The following is a 13,460-nucleotide window of genomic DNA, read 5'->3' as shown; positions in this document are numbered from 1 at the left end:
CCTGCCTAGTGTGTGTTTGTGTTTGTGTGTGTGTGTGTGTGTGTGTTGCAGTCACTATACAGCAACAAGACTACACAGAACTACCTGTAGATTGGCAGTTAGTTTCTGATGGTTGCTGTAGCCCGGGGACACCAGCGGCAGAGGCCAACGTTCTACCATGTAGCAAAACCAACCTATTTCTGGGGCAGATTCTTGCTGCTATTCTGCAGAAATACATACCATCTCCAATTAGAATGACAAAATTAGTTAAAATGGAAGACGTTACCTTCTCACAAGGCGAAGTTACTATCTTGGTTTGTATGTTGAGCTGGAGATAGGTGTGAGTAGAAGCCAGTTGCTTTCTTGTTGTGAGAGATGGACAATTGGAGGACAAGTTAATCAAACAGGCAACCCAAGAGTGCTATTGTCAGAGGTTTTGGAACTAAATTAATTTCTTAACTTTGGAATGGGGACTGATGGGGTGGATGGGACTATAGTGTGTTGAAAATAGGCAGTGAATATTTTAAATTTTGAATGTTGCTTAATGCTCCCATTATCCTTACAGCTGCTGTGTTTGGCAATTGACAAGGTGGGGCTGAGGCTCTCAGATGCTCTAAGGTGGTCTTCTCTGGCCCTTCAGAAAAAGTGGTAGTATGGTGACCATATACTTACACCAGAAGCAACGTGGCCATCTCTTCCAGCTGACAGTAGGCTGAGCAATTTGAGAAGAGTGCAGTTTCTGATTGATTGTACTTCCCCACCCAGTAATGTGGAATTCACTCTGTTGGGTAATATCACAGAACCACCTCCTGAAATCCTGCATTAATCTCCTTTTATAGTGTGTCACTTGTGCCTACGTTTGTTCATGATAAAAGTTCTCACATGCACAGTCTCTTTTATTCTTGTGTATTCCAGTCATGGGGCCCACTTTGCCCTATTCCATATGCCTGTAAGTCATGTTGTCAAACCTGAAATTCAGCCTTAACCATGTCTTTGCTGAATCTAGGTGTGACATTTCTAACCTATGAGATCATCTCTTATTCCTTTTGACCAGCACACACCTCAATCAGAGTCTCTCAGCAGTTTTTCCAGCACCTCCCCCTGCTTGTTGCTTTTGCATGTTTACGATCTGCTTTTCCTCTCCTTTAGTTTTTGCTTATTTTCCTGGCCTCCTTCCACAATTCTTTCATTACTTGGATAGTTTTTTTTTATTTTTTTTTGTTTTTTGTTTGCTTTGTAGAAGACTTTCATTAATTCCAGGCCTTTTAATGTCGCAGCTGAGTGTGGACTGCCTCCTTTGAAGTGCAAAGGGAATATTTAACCCTTGCAGTACTCCTGCTAAAGAGGGCCTCTTTGGTGTTGACAGGAATCTAGTATTTCCCAGAAAGCTGAGCTGTAATTGTTTCATGTCAACATCCAGGTAAGTCACTTATCACAAGGTCACAAGGTGAAGATTTACCCAGTGGGCTGTGATATAATTTGGCCTGGCTCTTTTCAAAGAAAAATACCGTGGATACAAAACTCTGGGCCATTCTGACGAGCTCCCAGTATTAGAAACAAAAGCAGAGGAAGGACCTAGAAGCAAAGAAAACCAGAGCTGAGCTAATTTGTTTCTTTTTAAGAACTGCCCAGTTTCATGTGGTGAGCTAACATATATTGCTGTAGTGATATTAATCCCACTGCTTTGAAAGCATTGATCCTGTAACCTGTCATTCTAATGCCTCACTCTTATCTGGCTCAGGGGTAACACAGGATGCTGGAGAAGCTCAAGCTTTAATGACACAGAAAAAAGGCGAATGCCCTGACCATGAGAAACATTCTGAAGGACATAAAGAGAGTTTTATGGTGTGATTCAGATAACAAATGGTAAGGAAGCAAGTCTAACCTTTGTAGTGTTCAGGCCACTGGGATATCAGTAAAGTGTAATGGTGAGCATGTCAAATTTTCATTGCATGTCTGTTTAGCATGTGGGAAATACCCAGTGGTATAATTGGATAATTGATTTCCCACTTTCAAATATTATGTTTGAAGAGGGTATTTAAGAGTGGATAAGCCATCATTGGTTGCAGGTCAGATACTGATGATGGCAGAGGTGGAAACAGTTCAAAGTGATGAATGAAAACACAAGTAAATGGACATAGGTGTGAATTCCCTCCATCCTATGGATAGCATATTGCAACCCTTGATGGTGAACTTCTCTTGTAACTTTATAAAATTTCACGCAGTTCATATTGTGTAACTTGCAGCGGTTGATCATGTTTGATGCGGAGTACTATCGTGGGATAGTAGGAAGTGTGTGAAAGTGGAGAGCAATGCTGTGCTTACAGCATTGTGTATAGTAAAACCTGGTTAGCTCTTGTGTTCTTGAAGTGGAATCGCCAACTTTGTTCTCAGTCAGCTCACCTGATCAGACCTGCATCTATTTCAGGGACTCTGGCATACTTATTTATGTGCACCCTTAATTTTTAGCCCTCTTGCACCAGGGAGATCTTGGTAGTAGAGCTGTTTTTTTTATTCTTTCATGAGATGTGGGCATCGCTGGCAAGGCAGCATTTGTTGCCCATCCCTAATTGCCCTTGAGCTCTGTGGCTTGCTAGGCCATTTGAGAGGCCAGTTAAGACTCAACCGCATTGCTGTAGGCCTAGAGTCACTTTTTTTTTTGCAAAGTATCCTTTGTTCATAAAATGCCGGAAAGGCACATTCCACAAGGTGAGCAATGGTCTCTTCCCTGCCACAGCCACCTCGAGGGTAACGTGCGGAAAGGGTGAGACTCCTAGCGTGTAGAAAGGATCTGATTGGGATGGCCTTTCTCACCATCAGCCAATTTTGGTGCTTATTGGAAAGTTCTGGCAATGAAGCATCCTGCCAGCTGCTCAGGGAACCATCCGATAGGATCCACCATCTCCTTTTCCCTCAGGGCCTCTAGGACGTTACGTGCCGACTGCTGCCTGATGGATTTGTGGTGTTTCTCTGCATAAATTTTTCCATGAGGGACAGGTGGTACGGCACGGTCCAACTACTTGGAGCATTCCGAGGCAGTTCATATTGTGTAACTTGCAGCGGTTGATCATGTTTGATGCGGAGTACTATCGTGGGATAGCAGGAAGTGTGTGAAAGTGGAGAGCAATGCTGTGCTTACAGCATTGTGTATAGTAAAACCTGGTTAGCTCTTGTGTTCTTGAAGTGGAATCGCCAACTTTGTTCTCAGTCAGCTCACCTGATCAGACCTGCATCTATTTCAGGGACTCTGGCATACTTATTTATGTGCACCCTTAATTTTTAGCCCTCTTGCACCAGGGAGATCTTGGTAGTAGAGCTGTTTTTTTTATTCTTTCATGAGATGTGGGCATCGCTGGCAAGGCAGCATTTGTTGCCCATCCCTAATTGCCCTTGAGCTCTGTGGCTTGCTAGGCCATTTGAGAGGCCAGTTAAGACTCAACCGCATTGCTGTAGGCCTAGAGTCACTTTTTTTTTTGCAAAAGTATCCTTTGTTCATAAAATGCCGGAAAGGCACATTCCACAAGGTGAGCAATGGTCTCTTCCCTGCCACAGCCACCTCGAGGGTAACGTGCGGAAAGGGTGAGACTCCTAGCGTGTAGAAAGGATCTGATTGGGATGGCCTTTCTCACCATCAGCCAATTTTGGTGCTTATTGGAAAGTTCTGGCAATGAAGCATCCTGCCAGCTGCTCAGGGAACCATCCGATAGGATCCACCATCTCCTTTTCCCTCAGGGCCTCTAGGACATTACGTGCCGACTGCTGCCTGATGGATTTGTGGTGTTTCTCTGCATAAATTTTTCCATGAGGGACAGGTGGTACGGCACGGTCCAACTACTTGGAGCATTCCGAGGCAGCGTGGCCAGACCCATCCTTTGCAACACCGGGGACAGGTAGAACCTCAGCACGTAGTGACACTTGGTGCTTGTGTACCAAGGGTATACGCACAGCTTGATGCAGCCGGACACAAAGGTAGCCATCAGTATGAGGGTGATGTTGGGCACGTTTTCTCCCCCCTTATTTAGAGGCTCGTACGTCATGTCCCTGCAAGCATGATCCATTTTCGACTTCCAGATAAAGCAGAAGATGGCTCGGATGATCACACCGCGCAGGAGTGAGGGATGGGCCAGACCTGCACCATGTACAGCAACACCGATAGCACCTCACAGCATATTTACCAAATTCTTACCCACAATGGAGAGGGAGCATCGCTCCCACATGCCCAGTTTTTTTTCTTGCCATGGCTACTTGCTCCTTCCAGTTTCCAACGCATACCCTGGCCTCTCCGAACCATATCCCCAGTACTTTCAGGCTGTCTGACCTGACAGCGAGGGGGTCTGAGGATCGGACAGCCCAGGGATCGTCACTCATCTTCCGCTCGGATCCTTCCAGATGGACTCAGCAAAGGGTTCTATGCAACACACAAACAGTACAGGAGAGAGAGGGCAGCCCTGCCTGACTCCAGATTTAATCGGTAAGCTCCCTGATTCCTGCCCATTGATTCTACATGTAGGCGCAAACCAGGTAAGGGTGACAGATTCCCTTCCCTAAAAGACATTAGTGAACCAGATGGGTTTTTTACAAAAATCGACAACAGTTTCATGGCCACGATTACTGAGAAGAGCTTTAAATTGCAGGTTTTATTGATCAAATTTAAATTCCATCAGCTGCTCTGGTGGAATTTGACCCATGTTTGCAGAGCATTAGCCTGGGCCTCTGGATTATTAGTCTAGTGATATTCCCACTATGCCACCATCTCCCCAGATCATCAGGAAACCTTTTGTTATTTAAACTCTCCCGGCATCCACCCTATCACAGATCTTCTCCTTTGTCCTCTCTCTTCTCTCTCTCTCTCGCCTCACACCCACTGGTCTTCTACCTTTCTTCAGCTCTGATGAAAGGAACCTGAAACGTTAACTCGGTTTCTCTCCACAGATGCTGCCTGACCTTCTGTGTGTTTTTTTTCAGCTTTGTTTTTTGTTGATTTCCAGCATCAGCGGTATTTTACTTTTGTAGCAATAAGGTGTTGTGAAAATTCAGCTGTCATCCTGTCTGGTTCACACCACCAGATGTTGTATGCATCACATTATCATCATGATAATCATCTCCCCATCCCTGTAACCTTTCCAGCCCAACAACCTCTGTGCTCCAATTCTGGCCTCTTGTGCATACCTTGCTTTTAATCACTTCATCACTGGAGGCCATCCTTTCAACCCTAAACTTATATCCCCTCCCTAAAACTCTGCCACGTTTCCACTTTCTTCTTTTAAGATGTTTCAAAAAACCTGCCTCTTTGACCAAGTGCTTGGTCACCTGTCTTAACTCCTATCTCCTAAGTGGCTTGGTATCAAATTTTGCTTGATAACGTTGCTGTGAAGCCTTGGGATGTTTTGCTATGTTAAGAGGTGCTATATAAATGCAAGTTAGTAAATGAAAAGCATTTCAATTTTCTTCTGACTGATCTCCTCCTCTTTCCCGTCCCTCCCCTCTCCCCTACCTTCACTCTTTCCCCCACCCACCCCTCCTCCTCTCCCCCTCAGAAGACTCATAATGGCAGGTCTGAGGACAAAGCCATTAGCAGATGAAGAGATGTTTGGGGAGGAGGACTGAGGGATATAAAGACTGACATTTTTGCACTTAATTTTTAAATTCTAGAAACAAGCTTACTTTAGGATTGATGCAAATGAGATTTAAACTGGGAAACCAATTGAGCCTCAGAATGCTTTTAAAAAATTCTAGATTAGCAAATCATTAGCTTAGATTTAGTGCTGGAACCATTAACAGTCCTAACCTTAAGGGAATGAGTGCAATAAGGTGGTCCAGCATAGTGCCAGAGGTTCCAAACCTACGTACCAATCAGTAATGTTTTATGACTCGCCCTGCTAATGTTTTTCACCCAGTAGTGATAAATGAATTTATGCATGTTTGAATCTTGTATTTATTTTAACTTAAGGACTGAGCATTGTACTGAGTTGAAGCAACAGCTTTGCCAATTAGATTTGGAAGACAGACTCTCAAACCTACTTCTCTAAGTGAAAACAATTGGGGGTGACGGCATATTTGGATGTTGTCAGTAACCTGGAGCGTCAGAATACATTATAGGAACCTGGGTCCGAGTTTTACGCTCTCTCCGCCCCCGCCCCTACCCCCCAGCAGGTTTGTAGGTGGGGGAGCTAAGTGTAAAATTCCTCAGATGGGCTTCCCACGGGGTCCCTGTCTGCCCCGACCTCTCTGCAATTTTAAGCTGGAGTGAGCAAGGCCTTGGGCAGGCTGCCCATCCCTGCCCCAAATGAGGCCCTTAAGTGGCCGATTATTGACCACTTAAAGGCCATTTCATGCCCAACCTCAGTTTTTAGGCTGGCGGAAGAAGTTCCAAGGAATTGGGGAAGCCCCGAAAATAATCTGGTTCAGACCTTGGGTGGGAAAGTTGGGGGGCAGGGGGGGATCTGCATCTATCAGAAGCCTCCTTTTAACTTTACGTGCCCCCTGCTTAAGGTCTGGTAATGGCAGGATTTGCCTCCCCCTCCCCCGACACCCCAATACCCCACTGTCCACCCTGCAAGGCCTCTCCTACCCTCCCTGCCCTGAGACCCTCAACACTTACCTCTTCCTGGAATCCCAGGACTTAGGCTCCAGGGTCTGCATGCAGTCCCTGTTCTGTCCACTGCAGCTTCTGGGACTGTAGGGACTAGAGGACTGTTGGCCAATCAGATTGGCCGGTAGCCCTCTGAGGCGAGACTTGCTCCCGAGTGAGGGGCGATAGTCCTGCCTGCAGCCAATTAATGCTCGGAGTGCGAAATCGTTGTGGGGCAGTCGGAATTGGCGGGACAGAAAACCCCTGCATCTTAAAAAATCTTTTAATGCCTTTCAGTCCAGACTATTAGTTCAGTTGGGTGGGGGTAGGAGTGGGGGAGTTTCATCTTGGGATTCACTGTCTGCCAGAAATAAAGCAATCCCAATGTGCAGAATTAAATCTGGATCCAGTTGAAACACCCCAACTTATTGAATGATGTTTTAACTTCTTGTGGTATGTGCTGACGCCTCTCGGGCATTGATGAAGAATACCTGTGTCACAGAATCACACAGTGCAGAAGAGGCCCTTCGGCCCATCGAGTCTGCACCGATATGTGAGAAGCACCTGACTTACTTACCTAATCCTATTTCCCAGCACTTGGCCCATAGCCTTGAATGTTATGATGTGCCAAGTGCTCATCCAGGTACTTTTTACAGGATGTGAGGCAACCCTCCTCCACCACCCTCCCAGGCAGCACATTCCAGACTGTCACCACCCTCTGGGTAAAAAAAATGTTTTTCCTCAAATCCCCCCTAAACCTCCTGCCCCTCACCTTGAACTTGTGCCCCCTCGTGACTGACTCTTCAACTAAGGGGAACAGCTGCTCTCTATCCACCCTGTCCATTCGCCTCATAATCTTGTACACCTTGATTAGGTCACCTCTCAGTCTTCTCTGCTCCAACAAAAACAACTCAAGTCTAGCCAACCTCTCTTTATAACTTAAATGTTTCATCCCAGGCAACATCCTGGTGAATCTCCGCTGCACCCCCTCCAGTACAATCACATCCTTCCTATAATGTGGCGATCAGAACTGCACACAGTACTCCAGCTGTGGCCTCACCAAGGTTCTATTCAACTCCAACACGACCTCCCTACTTTTGTAATCTATGCCTCGATTGATAAAGGGAAGTGTCCCATATGCCTTTTTCACCACCCCACTAACATGCCCCTCTGCCTTCAGAGATCTATGGACACACACGCCAAGGTCCCTTTGTTTGTCAGAACTTCCTAGTGTCATGCCATTCATTGAATAATATCTTAATTATTTGTTGAGACAAAATGAACTCTTAAAATGCTAGTCAGATCATATGCCCTAGCACTTAGATGTTCCTACCTGGAAAAACTCAGCAGGTCTGGCAGCATCTGTAGAGAGGAGCACGGTTAACGTTTCGAGTCCGAATGACCCTTCAACAGAACTAAGTAAAAATACTATTTTTAAAAATACTATTTAAATGCTATTTTTACTTAGTTCTGTTGAAGGGTCATTCGGACTCGAAACGTTAACTGTGTTCCTCTCCGCAGATGCTGCCAGACCTGCTGAGTTTTTCCAGGTATTTTTGTTTTTGTTTTGGATTTCCAGCATCCGCCGTTTTTTTGCTTTTAACTTAGATGTTCCTGTTCAGGAAGGGAAGAGATAATTATGTAATAAGAATGGGAATTTTATGACGTATTTTAACATATTCTTTGTCAGCTTGTTCATCCGTGAACCCTGGAGATGAACAGGGAACACTTTCTGAAATGTAGTAATAAATGTGCTTGAAATTGCACATTTCTTTCCATGGTCTTAATCAGCATTAATCTTTTCTTTACCTGAAACAAACATGGTGTTCCTGCCCTTAAGAAACACGGCCACCTAGGGTTTTTGGTATCTTGTTACATGTAATGGATTTTACATTCAGTTTTTTTTATATGCTTGCTTCAGTTCTTCCTACAGCTCCATAGCTTCATAATCCTCTCTACATAGAACCCCAGCTTTTAACAATCCCTAGAACTCAGAATAGCACAAAGTTACCATAACAATTGTTTGGACTGCCTCAGTGATGACAGTGGTAATGGCTGCCATCCACCCATGCGCTTTAAGAATGAGGCTTAAACAAGAATTCCAGGCAAAAGCACTGTCCCAAAGTTTTCCCTTCAATTATAGAAGCAAGGACATCAAAACAACGTTTTTGTGTTTCCTTTTAAATCTGCTTCGGATGCCTGTAAATCAGTTCGTTCAAAATCACAGTACCCAGCTGAATTGTAGGATATTTTTAATGCGGCTGGATGAATTCCTTCCTCGAACTATGAAAAATATGTTCGGCTGACAAGAGAATGTTGACTTAAGTGTTTTGAGACCATAGTAACCAAAAGAAAAAACAAGCTTTAAAGAAATAAACTGTCACTTATTCAATTTTTTTGGAAATGAGTCAACAAATATAACATTTTCTCCCCCTGAAACTTTTAGACATTTCTCTAATACTATAAGTATTTGCAGACTTCTGGCCTGGCCTTGGGTGGTAAAGGGTTTGCCAACAGTGCATACGTTTCCTAATACCCTTGTGGGTAAAGGTGTTACTCATTTTATCTTAAAGCTGCAAGGATCATAGGGTTGGTTTGCAGTTTGTTCCACCCAGGATAGGTGGGGTAATAGTTGGATTAGGTACATTTTCAGTTAATGTTTACTCAGGAAAATACAAGTTCCAGTGTGGCACGTTCTCCCATAACCTAGGTTATGTTGGAACCTTCAAAAGAAAACTTCTCTAGCTATTGTAGCGTTATTTTTTCCACACATTTGAGAGAGGAGTGAAAGATGTTCAAGGCTGGAAATTTCTCAGGAGGGAAAAAACAGTCAAGATCCCAACTCCCCATCACTATCCACTCATTTCTCTAGGAAGAAAGGCTTTCATTTATATAGTGCTTTCATAACCTCAGGCCTATCCATGAAAGCGCTACAATCAGTCCAGCCTTCCAGACAGACTGTAGTCAAGATTTATGTGCGTTTGAACCCACAGTCTTTTGACTCAGAGGCCAGAGTGCTACCAGCTGAGCCACAGCTGATGAATGCTGTGTCATCCAATGGTAATCGCCCACACCAGGTCCCGACCCAGTGGCCCTTTGAAAATCCTGGCCCATGTGTGTGCGCCTTAACAGCCAGATAAACTACCATTATAAAATGGACAGTCACCCCCACTGAATTACTTTGTGCAAAAGTGTGGATGACATTTGGGAGTTATCAGCGGCCTGCTGGTGTCAATGGAAACACACCTCAGCTAGAATTGGTATCTTCAAAAGCAGAAAAATTGAGAGAGGAGGCACAAAGTTCAATTTTTAACCCTCCATTATATAAGAAGGTTCTCCAAACTTGTCTCCCTCCTTCCAAGCTCTTTCCCATTCTGCTGCATTGGGGATTATTATTATTCCAACACCCTAGAGGCAGAAGTCCAGCAGCTAGGCCAGCGTACCAGTTCTCCGGACAGGCCTAGATGCCCTCCCCTGCCTGCTTGTGTGGGAGTAGAGGCAAAGGGCCCCATCCACAGTGGTGACCTGGCTGATTTTGCATTTTAATTAAAGTGGTTAGAAAGTGCTGAGAGGGCACTTTCCTGTTGAAGCTGCAGTTACTTACCTTGTTATTGCAGCCGGATGCTCCTCTGGAGCTGGAAGGCCTCTGGCCCCATGGTGAGGAAACCAGTCTCCACGCCAATTAAGGGGGTGCCCCAGTCAAAAGTGCTGATCAGGGTTGGGTTTGGGACTGGAAACGGACCCAGCTCCTGTTTCCTGCGCACAAAGTGAAAATTCAGCCCTACGTTCTATTAGGATTGCCAATTGGGATTAAAATGTATTTCTGGAGGCTTTGTCACATGACTAGCCCCATGCTGCAGCCATTAGTTGGCCAACACGTCCATACTTGTGCTGTACTGCCATCCTATGCCAATCTGAAAGCAAAAGCTCATCCAATTGGATGATGTTTGACTGTCAGCAAACAGCTCATTTTCCCATTTTCAATATTTTTATATCTGAAAGAGAAATGTTCAAACAAAATGAAGGAAAAAGAAATATATATTTTTAAACAAACCTATGATATTTTTCCAGGGTTGACACATCAGTGTCCTGGAGATTGATCTTCGATCCCTGGAGACTCCAGGTCAGTCCTCAAGGGTTGGCAACTCTAAGCTCTAATGACTTCAAATATAAAGCTTCTGCATGGTCAGTGCCTTGGTGTGGTTAGTTTCCAGCATGTCATGTGAGACTTCATGCCAAATAATGGAAAGCCTGTCTCCTTTGTTTGCAAATACCAGTAAATATTCCAGCAGTATAACCAGCAACAGCAGCATTTAAATGGGATTTTTAATAGAGAAGAGGCGGAATCAAAATTGTCTGAGTGCTGATGTCAGCCAATAAATGGGGAACTGTGGAACTTTCAACCGATTCTAACTGTAGATGTATTTTATTGTATTTCATTTAGAAAGGAAAACAGTTGGGAGCACTAGCGGAGGTGTTGTTTCTCATTCATCATTCTTGAAAAGTCTACATCCTCCATGACAGGAAATCTCTGGGATCTGCTCCCGCTCCTCCAGAGTTCCTTGGGTTTAAGCTCAGTGGAAATCCTATTTGCACTCAAACTAGGTTTCCTCTGTGACTCTGGCCAAGTAAGGCTGATGGGGCGAAAGCAAGTCCCAGGGATTTCCTCGCCTTGAGATTTGGGCATCTTTCACACCTATCACAATTGAGTGTAAAAAAAATAACCATACAACAGCTAGAAAAGTTTTTCTTTGAAGATCTCGATGTAATCTGGATTATGGGAGAAATGCCAAACTGGAACATGTGCTTTTCGCAGTAAACATTAACTGACAATGTCCTTTACAGTACGGAATTTCAATTCTGTAGAGACGATGCCATTGACCTCAGTGGGATTAAGGTCATAAATGTTTTTGTAACCTGGCATTCAGCCTGCATTCTAATGGATATGACTTGGCAGCATGCCATAAATGCCCAAAATTGGCAGCAGGTTTGATAGCTTTGGAGCGGAACCACCATACGTGTGCTGGAAATATAGTTGTGCGATTGAGACAGGTTGTTGAAAGCAGTGGAGACAGAGATCCCGCAAAGTCCTTGGGGCCTCATCCCTGCTCTGACCTAGAACACCCTGGTTTCGCGATGACCAGCAGTATCTCTTTTTCACCATGATGGGCTCTGAAAACACAGTGATTAGTAATAGGGCAGTAGATTTGCCTTTATTCCATTTGAGAGCAAAGTGGTATTGTAATCTATTTCTACTTAGAATCCTATTGAAATATTTTCTAGGAGAGTAAACATATTCCAAAATCAATCTATATAATCTAAACAAATTGTGCCTAGTAATCCTTTTATTTACCCAATGACTATTTTACTATAATGAACAAGAATATTCTTGGTAAAAGTCTGATATCTGAGTTACTGGTGCAGGCCCAACACTGATCATGGTCCAATTTACTGCTGGTGTGTTAAATATGATGAGGTGCTTTCCACTGCATTCTTTCAGGTACAATGTTTGGTGGTTCTGAACTAGCCTACAGCATTAACATGTTTGATTGTGTTTAAAAGGAAGTTATGCTGAAAATATCCAAGGGTTAGGAGTCTGGAGGGGGAATTTGTTTGGTTTATTCTTGGATTTGCCCACTCAAGGATGCCAGGTTGTGTAGTCAACAACGCACTCTGCAAAAGGTGCTCTCACTGACACACACAAGATTTGTGAACTACACTTTATGGCCCCAACTAAGATGATAACGTAAGTGAGTTTTGAAGGGATTAAGGAGTTAATTGGCACAAATTAGTTTCCTAGTTTAGATTAATGTTTATACAGTAGAGAAATATATTTATATAAGAGAATCCTGTTTATTTGGCCCCTTCCTGCCAATTCCTGAAGGTATTGATTTCTTTCTACGAAACTGCTCCACAGGTGCTAGCTCCAGTTCTCTTCCCCTAATTGACCATTCTTCATATGTTGAGCCTTTACAGTGAGAGCTGGAAAGCTATTTGGCTATAGGGACCATCAGCTGGAAGCAATCTTGCCCTGACTCAATGTTGATGTTTGTACTCTTCCAACAGAGTTTATCTTCACATTTGTATTTCCTCATGCCAAGCAGCATCCTAATAAATCTTTGTGCACACTCTGTAGTCTCAATAGCCTTCCTACAGTACTTTGATACCATTTGCAAGTTTTGACAGCACTCTCTCATCGCCTGTATCCGAATTATTAATACACAGGTTACCTCCAGATGTTGCTATCTAAGGCAATGTTGGCAATTAGGCTTGTGGCTCTTCTGTGGAACTCTTCCAGCACTTGCATGTCTCCCTTGTTCCTTGGCGACCAGAACTGCATACAGTACTCCGGAAATCAATCTGACGAGAGCACACGTTGTCTCCTCCCTAATTCTCGGGAACCAAGCCCAGTGGTTTCAGCTCCATTGCTGGTCCAGTTGAGATGAGCTAATTTAGTACAGACTGGACATGGAATCCTGGAATCTTCCAGTCTGTAAAGTTCACCCATTCGCTGGAGATACTCTGCATGGGGGAGCTGGTGGTGACTGGCTCTAAGATTTTGGCAGTGTTACTGGAATGCTTTAAAAACAAAAGTCTCCTTTGCAAAATAAAATAATTCACTGCATGATTGGGTGAAGATGTTACTTCAGATTGATCATAGAAACGATGGACTGATTAGCAGGGAAGTAACTATTTGGAGGGAAGGGCCCTATGTTGGTACTTTCCTCCTGTGCATACAAGCCATGAGAAGCAATTATCCAGTAACATATGTCTGTCTCTGTTCTTCCATCATATCTTGTAATCAGCAAACCAATCTCCATTTAATTATTTCCCTTCACCCCCTCCACCACCACCACACTTATTATTCTCTGCTCTGCTCTGCTCCTGAGGGCAGGGACTCATGTTGGAA

General features: G+C 44.0%; 1 protein-coding gene across 10 annotated transcripts in view; it reads left to right on the top strand.

Moving 5' to 3' along the window:
• The window catches only part of elf1 (E74-like ETS transcription factor 1), a 247,525-nt gene that overhangs the window by 175,044 nt on the left and 59,021 nt on the right, over positions 1-13,460 (top strand). For 5 of the 10 annotated variants that reach the window (XM_041195147.1, XM_041195146.1, XM_041195154.1 and 2 more), the window contains one exon: positions 1,721-1,845. The exons of the other annotated variants lie outside the window; for them this stretch is intronic. The gene's annotated coding sequence lies outside the window, so the exon portion shown is untranslated. The remainder of the gene's footprint in view (positions 1-1,720; positions 1,846-13,460) is intronic. 10 annotated transcript variants of the gene reach the window in all.

This window comes from Carcharodon carcharias, chromosome 9 (assembly GCF_017639515.1).
Source record: "Carcharodon carcharias isolate sCarCar2 chromosome 9, sCarCar2.pri, whole genome shotgun sequence".
NCBI lineage: Eukaryota > Metazoa > Chordata > Chondrichthyes > Lamniformes > Lamnidae > Carcharodon > Carcharodon carcharias.
This window is presented reverse-complemented; position numbering and strand designations above follow the sequence as displayed.